This window comes from Lactuca virosa, chromosome 3, assembly GCF_052849685.1.
Source record: "Lactuca virosa cultivar CGN04683 chromosome 3, Lactuca_virosa_CGN04683_v6, whole genome shotgun sequence".
Classification (NCBI taxonomy): domain Eukaryota; kingdom Viridiplantae; phylum Streptophyta; class Magnoliopsida; order Asterales; family Asteraceae; genus Lactuca; species Lactuca virosa.
The window spans coordinates 285,716,885-285,725,710 of NC_136428.1; positions in this window are offsets into that span (position 1 = coordinate 285,716,885).

The following is an 8,826-nucleotide window of genomic DNA, read 5'->3' on the forward strand; positions in this document are numbered from 1 at the left end:
CTTGTCAATTGGCTCAACAGGAGTTTCCTCCTCAAGTTGAGTGCTAGGGTTTGAAGTTCCTTCACCACTTGACTCTTGAATTTCTTCAAGGTCAACTTGCCTCCCACTATCTCCTTGGCTTATGAAGTCTCTCTCTCGAAAGAAAGCCCTCCTAGCTACAAAGACCACATTCTCACTAGGTCTGTAGAAGAGGTAACCAAAGGATTTATGTGGGTAGCTGATGAAAATACACCTCTCACTTCGAGGTTCGAGTTTATCATGAGTCTCACGTCTCACGAAATCCTCGCAATCCCAAATCTTAATGTGGTCTAGTTTGGGTACTTTACCAGTCCACATCTCATGAGGAGTTTTGGCAACTTTCTTTGTGGGAACTAGATTAAGGATATGGGTGGCAGTCTCTAAGGCATACCCCCAAAATGAGATTGGTAGCGAAGATCGACTCATCATGGAACGAACCATATCCAACAAGGTTCGATTACGCCTCTCAGCTACACAATTCACTATACCCTACAACTCTCAAGTCTTCACTCCCACCGAGGGTAAGGACCCAGTCCTTAGTCCTCCGTAGGTACTTGAGGATATTCTTTACCGCAGTCCAGTGTGCCTTGCCAGGGTTCCCCTGATACCTGCTAACCATGCTCAAAGAAAAGGCTACATCAGGTCGAGTACACGTCATAGCATACATGATCGATCCTACAGCTGAAGCATAAGGTATTCGACTCATTTCTGCTACCTCAGCCTCAATACTAGGGCTTTGTGTCTTACTCAATCTGGCGTTACTCTGGATGGGTAACTCTCCTTTCTTGGAGTCCTGCATGCCGAATCTCTTCAACACCTTATCCAAGTAAGTACTCTGACTAAGTCCAATTAGTCTTTTACTCCGGTCTCTTAAGATCCTTATCCCTAGAATATAGGCAGCTTCTCCTAGGTCCTTCATAGAGAAACACTTTCCAAGCGAGGACTTAACTTCCTGCAGAGTTGGGATGTCATTTCCTATGAGTAGTGTGTCATCCACATACAATACCAAAAAGCTAACTATACTCCCACTAGCCTTGACATATACACAAGATTCATCTTCACTCCTAGAAAAGCCAAATTGCTTGACCTTCTCATCAAAGCAAAGATTCCATCTGCGAGGTGCTTGCTTTAACCCATAAATGGATTTCTCAAGCTTACACACTCTATTAGGGTACTCTGTGTTGACAAAAGCCTCTGGCTGACTCATGTAAACATCCTCAGCCAACTTTCCATTAAGGAAAGTGGTTTTGACATCCATTTGCCATATTTCATAGTCATGAAATGCGGCTATGGCTAACAGAACCCTAATAGACTTAATCTTGGCCACTGGAGAAAAGGTCTCATCACAATCAACTCCTAGAGTTTGTGAGAAACCCTTTGCAACCAGTCGTGCCTTATAAGTGTGTACATTACCATCCATGTCGGTCTTCTTCTTGAAGATCCATTTGCACCCTACAGTCTTACGACCTGGTACATTCTCAACCAAGTTCCAAACTTGATTGTCATACATGGACTGTATCTCGCTGTCCATTGCCTCTTTCCACTTGGCTGACTCAGGGCCTGCCATGGCTTCCGCGTAACTGTTAGGTTCATCCAGACCTATCAGCGTCTCATCACTGATAAGTGTATCACCTTCCGCAGTAATATGGAATCCATAGTAATGCTCAGATGCATTCCTAACCCTTGTGGAACGCCTCAGAGGTACAGACTTGTCAATTGGCTCAACAGGAGTTTCCTCCTCAAGTTGAGTGCTAGGGTTTGAAGTTCCTTCACCACTTGACTCTTGAATTTATTCAAGGTCAACTTGCCTCCCACTGTCTCCTTGGCTTATGAACTCTCTCTCTCGAAAGAAAGCCCTCCTAGCTACAAAGACCACATTCTCACTAGGTCTGTAGAAGAGGTAACCAAAGGATTTCTGTGGGTAGCTGATGAAAATACACCTCTCACTTCGAGGTTCGAGCTTATCATGAGTCTCACGTCTCACGAAATCCTCGCAATCCCAAATCTTAATGTGGTCTAGTTTGGGTACTTTACCAGTCCACATCTCATGAGGAGTTTTGGCAACTTTCTTTGTGGGAACTAGATTAAGGATATGGGTGGCAGTCTCTAAGGCATACCCCCAAAATGAGATTGGTAGCGAAGATCGACTCATCATGGAACGAACCATATCCAACAAGGTTCGATTACGCCTCTCAGCTACACAATTCACTATACCCTACAACTCTCAAGTCTTCACTCCCACCGAGGGTAAGGACCCAGTCCTTAGTCCTCCGTAGGTACTTGAGGATATTCTTTACCGCAGTCCAGTGTGCCTTGCCAGGGTTCCCCTGATACCTGCTAACCATGCTCAAAGAAAAGGCTACATCAGGTCGAGTACATGTCATAGCATACATGATCGATCCTACAGCTGAAGCATAAGGTATTCGACTCATTTCTGCTACCTCAGCCTCAGTACTAGGGCTTTGTGTCTTACTCAATCTGGCGTTACTCTGGATGGGTAACTCTCCTTTCTTGGAGTCCTGCATGCCGAATCTCTTCAACACCTTATCCAAGTAAGTACTCTGACTAAGTCCATTTAGTCTTTTACTCCGGTCTCTTAAGATCCTTATCCCTAGAATATAGGCAGCTTCTCCTAGGTCCTTCATAGAGAAACACTTCCCAAGCGAGGACTTAACTTCCTGCAGAGTTGGGATGTGATTTCCTATGAGTAGTGTGTCATCCACATACAACACCAAAAAGCTAACTATACTCCCACTAGCCTTGACATATACACAAGATTCATCTTCACTCCTAGAAAAGCCAAATTGCTTGACCTTCTCATCAAAGCAAAGATTCCATCTGCGAGGTGCTTGCTTTAACCCATAAATGGATTTCTCAAGTTTACACACTCTATTAGGGTACTCTGTGTTGACAAAAGCCTCTGGCTGACTCATGTAAACATCCTCAGCCAACTTTCCATTAAGGAAAGTGGTTTTGACATCCATTTGCCATATTTCATAGTCATGAAATGCGGCTATGGCTAACAGAACCCTAATAGATTTAATCTTGGCCACTGGAGAAAAGGTCTCATCACAATCAACTCCTAGAGTTTGTGAGAAACCCTTTGCAACCAGTCGTGCCTTATAAGTGTGTACATTACCATCCATGTCGGTCTTCTTCTTGAAGATCCATTTGCACCCTACAGTCTTACGACCTGGTACATTCTCAACCAAGTTCCAAACTTGATTGTCATACATGGACTGTATCTCGCTGTCCATTGCCTCTTTCCACTTGGCTGACTCAGGGCCTGCCATGGCTTCCGCATAACTGTTAGGTTCATCCAGACCTATCAGCGTCTCATCACTGATAAGTGTATCACCTTCCGCAGTAATATGGAATCCATAGTAATGCTCAGGTGCATTCCTAACCCTTGTGGAACGCCTCAGAGGTACAGACTTGTCAATTGGCTCAACAGGAGTTTCCTCCTCAAGTTGAGTGCTAGGGTTTGAAGTTCCTTCACCACTTGACTCTTGAATTTCTTCAAGGTCAACTTGCCTCCCACTATCTCCTTGGCTTATGAACTCTCTCTCTCTCGAAAGAAAGCCCTCCTAGCTACAAAGACCACATTCTCACTAGGTCTGTAGAAGAGGTAACCAAAGGATTTCTGTGGTTAGCTGATGAAAATACACCTCTCACTTCGAGGTTCGAGTTTATCATGAGTCTCACGTCTCACGAAATCCTCGCAATCCCAAATCTTAATGTGGTCTAGTTTGGGTACTTTACCAGTCCACATCTCATGAGGAGTTTTGGCAACTTTCTTTGTGGGAACTAGATTAAGGATATGGGTGGCAGTCTCTAAGACATACCCCCAAAATGAGATTGGTAGCGAAGATCGACTCATCATGGAACGAACCATATCCAACAAGGTTCGATTACGCCTCTCAGCTACACAATTCACTATACCCTACAACTCTCAAGTCTTCACTCCCACCGAGGGTAAGGACCCAGTCCTTAGTCCTCCGTAGGTACTTGAGGATATTCTTTACCGCAGTCCAGTGTGCCTTGCCAGGGTTCCCCTGATACCTGCTAACCATGCTCAAAGAAAAGGCTACATCAGGTCGAGTACACGTCATAGCATACATGATCGATCCTACAGCTGAAGCATAAGGTATTCGACTCATTTCTGCTACCTCAGCCTCAATACTAGGGCTTTGTGTCTTACTCAATCTGGCGTTACTCTCGATGGGTAACTCTCCTTTCTTGGAGTCCTGCATGCCGAATCTCTTCAACACCTTATCCAAGTAAGTACTCTGACTAAGTCCAATTAGTCTTTTACTCCGGTCTCTTAAGATCCTTATCCCTAGAATATAGGCAGCTTCTCCTAGGTCCTTCATAGAGAAACACTTCCCAAGCGAGGACTTAACTTCCTGCAGAGTTGGGATGTCATTTCCTATGAGTAGTGTGTCATCCACATACAATACCAAAAAGCTAACTATACTCCCACTAGCCTTGACATATACACAAGATTCATCTTCACTCCTAGAAAAGCCAAATTGCTTGACCTTCTCATCAAAGCAAAGATTCCATCTGCGAGGTGCTTGCTTTAACCCATAAATGGATTTCTCAAGCTTACACACTCTATTAGGGTACTCTGTGTTGACAAAAGCCTCTGGCTGACTCATGTAAACATCCTCAGCCAACTTTCCATTAAGGAAAGTGGTTTTGACATCCATTTGCCATATTTCATAGTCATGAAATGCGGCTATGGCTAACAGAACCCTAATAGACTTAATCTTGGCCACTGGAGAAAAGGTCTCATCACAATCAACTCCTAGAGTTTGTGAGAAACCCTTTGCAACCAGTCGTGCCTTATAAGTGTGTACATTACCATCCATGTCGGTCTTCTTCTTGAAGATCCATTTGCACCCTACAGTCTTACGACCTGGTACATTCTCAACCAAGTTCCAAACTTGATTGTCATACATGGACTGTATCTCGCTGTCCATTGCCTCTTTCCACTTGGCTGACTCAGGGCCTGCCATGGCTTCCGCGTAACTGTTAGGTTCATCCAGACCTATCAGCGTCTCATCACTGATAAGTGTATCACCTTCCGTAGTAATATGGAATCCATAGTAATGCTCAGATGCATTCCTAACCCTTGTGGAACGCCTTAGAGGTACAGACTTGTCAATTGGCTCAACAGGAGTTTCCTCCTCAAGTTGAGTGCTAGGGTTTGAAGTTCCTTCACCACTTGACTCTTGAATTTATTCAAGGTCAACTTGCCTCCCACTGTCTCCTTGGCTTATGAACTCTCTCTCTCTCGAAAGAAAGCCCTCCTAGCTACAAAGACCACATTCTCACTAGGTCTGTAGAAGAGGTAACCAAAGGATTTCTGTGGGTAGCTGATGAAAATACACCTCTCACTTCGAGGTTCGAGCTTATCATGAGTCTCACGTCTCACGAAATCCTCGCAATCCCAAATCTTAATGTGGTCTAGTTTGGGTACTTTACCAGTCCACATCTCATGAGGAGTTTTGGCAACTTTCTTTGTGGGAACTAGATTAAGGATATGGGTGGCAGTCTCTAAGGCATACCCCCAAAATGAGATTGGTAGCGAAGATCGACTCATCATGGAACGAACCATATCCAACAAGGTTCGATTACGCCTCTCAGCTACACAATTCACTATACCCTACAACTCTCAAGTCTTCACTCCCACCGAGGGTAACGACCCAGTCCTTAGTCCTCCGTAGGTACTTGAGGATATTCTTTACCGCAGTCCAGTGTGCCTTGCCAGGGTTCCCCTGATACCTGCTAACCATGCTCAAAGAAAAGGCTACATCAGGTCGAGTACACGTCATAGCATACATGATCGATCCTACAGCTGAAGCATAAGGTATTCGACTCATTTCTGCTACCTCAGCCTCAGTACTAGGGCTTTGTGTCTTACTCAATCTGGCGTTACTCTGGATGGGTAACTCTCCTTTCTTGGAGTCCTGCATGCCGAATCTCTTCAACACCTTATCCAAGTAAGTACTCTGACTAAGTCCATTTAGTCTTTTACTCCGGTCTCTTAAGATCCTTATCCCTAGAATATTGGCAGCTTCTCCTAGGTCCTTCATAGAGAAACACTTCCCAAGCGAGGACTTAACTTCCTGCAGAGTTGGGATGTGAGTTCCTATGAGTAGTGTGTCATCCACATACAACACCAAAAAGCTAACTATACTCCCACTAGCCTTAACATATACACAAGATTCATCTTCACTCCTAGAAAAGCCAAATTGCTTGACCTTCTCATCAAAGCAAAGATTCCATCTGCGAGGTGCTTGCTTTAACCCATAAATGGATTTCTCAAGCTTACACACTCTATTAGGGTACTCTGTGTTGACAAAAGCCTCTGGCTGACTCATGTAAACATCCTCAGCCAACTTTCCATTAAGGAAAGTGGTTTTGACATCCATTTGCCATATTTCATAGTCATGAAATGCGGCTATGGCTAACAGAACCCTAATAGATTTAATCTTGGCCACTGGAGAAAAGGTCTCATCACAATCAACTCCTAGAGTTTGTGAGAAACCCTTTGCAACCAGTCGTGCCTTATAAGTGTGTACATTACCATCCATGTCGGTCTTCTTCTTGAAGATCCATTTGCACCCTACAGTCTTACGACCTGGTACATTCTCAACCAAGTTCCAAACTTGATTGTCATACATGGACTGTATCTCGCTGTCCATTGCCTCTTTCCACTTGGCTGACTCAGGGCCTGCCATGGCTTCCGCGTAACTGTTAGGTTCATCCAGACCTATCAGTGTCTCATCACTGATAAGTGTATCACCGTCCGCAGTAATATGGAATCCATAGTAATGCTCAGGTGCATTCCTAACCCTTGTGGAACGCCTCAGAGGTACAGACTTGTCAATTGGCTCAACAGGAGTTTCCTCCTCAAGTTGAGTGCTAGGGTTTGAAGTTCCTTCACCACTTGACTCTTGAATTTATTCAAGGTCAACTTGCCTCCCACTGTCTCCTTGGCTTATGAACTCTCTCTCTCGAAAGAAAGCCAAGGAGACAGTGGGAGGCAAGTTTGTCATTTTTCATTTTTCCAAGAACCTGTGAAGGGTGACTTTGTCATTTTTCCAAGTACGCATGATTCACAACTATCATCTGACTTTAGGTCAAATGACTCCAATACTCCATCCTTTTGGAGTTGGCCTATGCGTTTCTTGCTTATATGTCCAAGACGACAATGCCATAATGATGCTTAAGTTATTATTATTAACAGAATCAATACACAATACATTATTTCCTAAGTTATCAACCACAGATACAGTTTCATACACGCCATCACAAGGTAATGCTTTAAAATAAAGAACATTATTAAAGAAAGCATTAATCGAACCAACTTCATTATCAAATGAAAAGGTGAAACCTTGTTTATATAATACATGAAAGGAAATAATGTTTCTTGCCATTTCTGGCGAATAACAACACTTATTCAAATCTAAACTAAACCCACTACTTAACAATAAAGTATAAACTCCAATCTTGGTGACAGGTAAAGCTTTCCTATTCCCCATGATTAAGTTTATTCTTCCATGCTCCACATTCTCACTTCTTCTTAGTCCCTACAAATCAGAACAGATATGAATACCACAACCGGTATCAAGGACCCAACAGTTAGAATGGGGTGAGTTATTAGTTAAGATAGTGTAAATACCTGCATGGTTGGGTTTAACTTTCCCATGCTTCACATCTTGCAGGTACTTTGGGCAGTTCCGCTTCCAATGTAACTTTTCATGGCAATAGAAGCATTCATCCTCTTTAGGGTCAGAAGAAGGAGTGACAAAACCTTTCTTGGTTCCACTTGAAGAAGAGCCATCAAGGGTCCTAGCCTTGGCACCCTTCGAAGAGCTCTTCCTCTTCTTCCCTCTACCCTTCCCGATTGCCAAAACCGGGGCGGAGTTTGGAGTAGGAGTGTTAACAACCGAATTACCCTTAAGACCTGTTTCTGCGGTCTTGAGGAGTTCCTGAAGTTTGCTGAGTGTGACCTCTTCCTTATTCATGTGATATGTCATGCGGAATTGACCATAGCACGATGGTAAGGAGTGCAAAATGATATCTATTGCAAGCTCCTTAGGGAAGTTCACATTAAGCTTCAGCAACCGATCCACATACCTTTGCATTTTCTGCATGTGGCTGGTGACGGATTCCCCGTCCTTCATCATGGTTGTTATGATAGAGCATATGATTTCATACATCTCTTGTCGTGCACTTTGATGGTATCTTTCCATCAGATCTTGGTGCATTTCAAAAGGGTAGAAGTCCTCATAGGACTTTTGGAGTTCCGCTGTCATGGTGGCCAACATGATGCATGCCACTTTTGTAGCATCCCTTTCACGTGCCCGGAAGTCAGTGATCTCCTGGGGAGTTGCAGTGGTCTCTTCAATCTCCTTAAGCTCCTTGTCAAGGACATATTCTTTGTCCTCGTAGCGGGTAATCATCCTGATGTTTCTGATCCATTCATTGAAGTTGGATCCATCAAAAGTGACTTTCCCACACAAGTTCATAAGGGTAAAGGAGCCATTAGGATTAGAGCCAGAAGCAGCATTGTTTGAAGACATCTGAAAGAAGAGAACAAGATTAGTTTAGATATTAAGAGAGTCCTTAATAAAACACCCAAATGTAATATTATGGCTAGGATCCAATCACAATATATTATAACTTAGAAGAGGTATGCCGTAATCCAAGCTACAACATATTGGAAAGGTAGGTGAATGACGATTCACCAATTTCCACCATGAAAAACGAAATATAAATATTAGGTTTTTAATT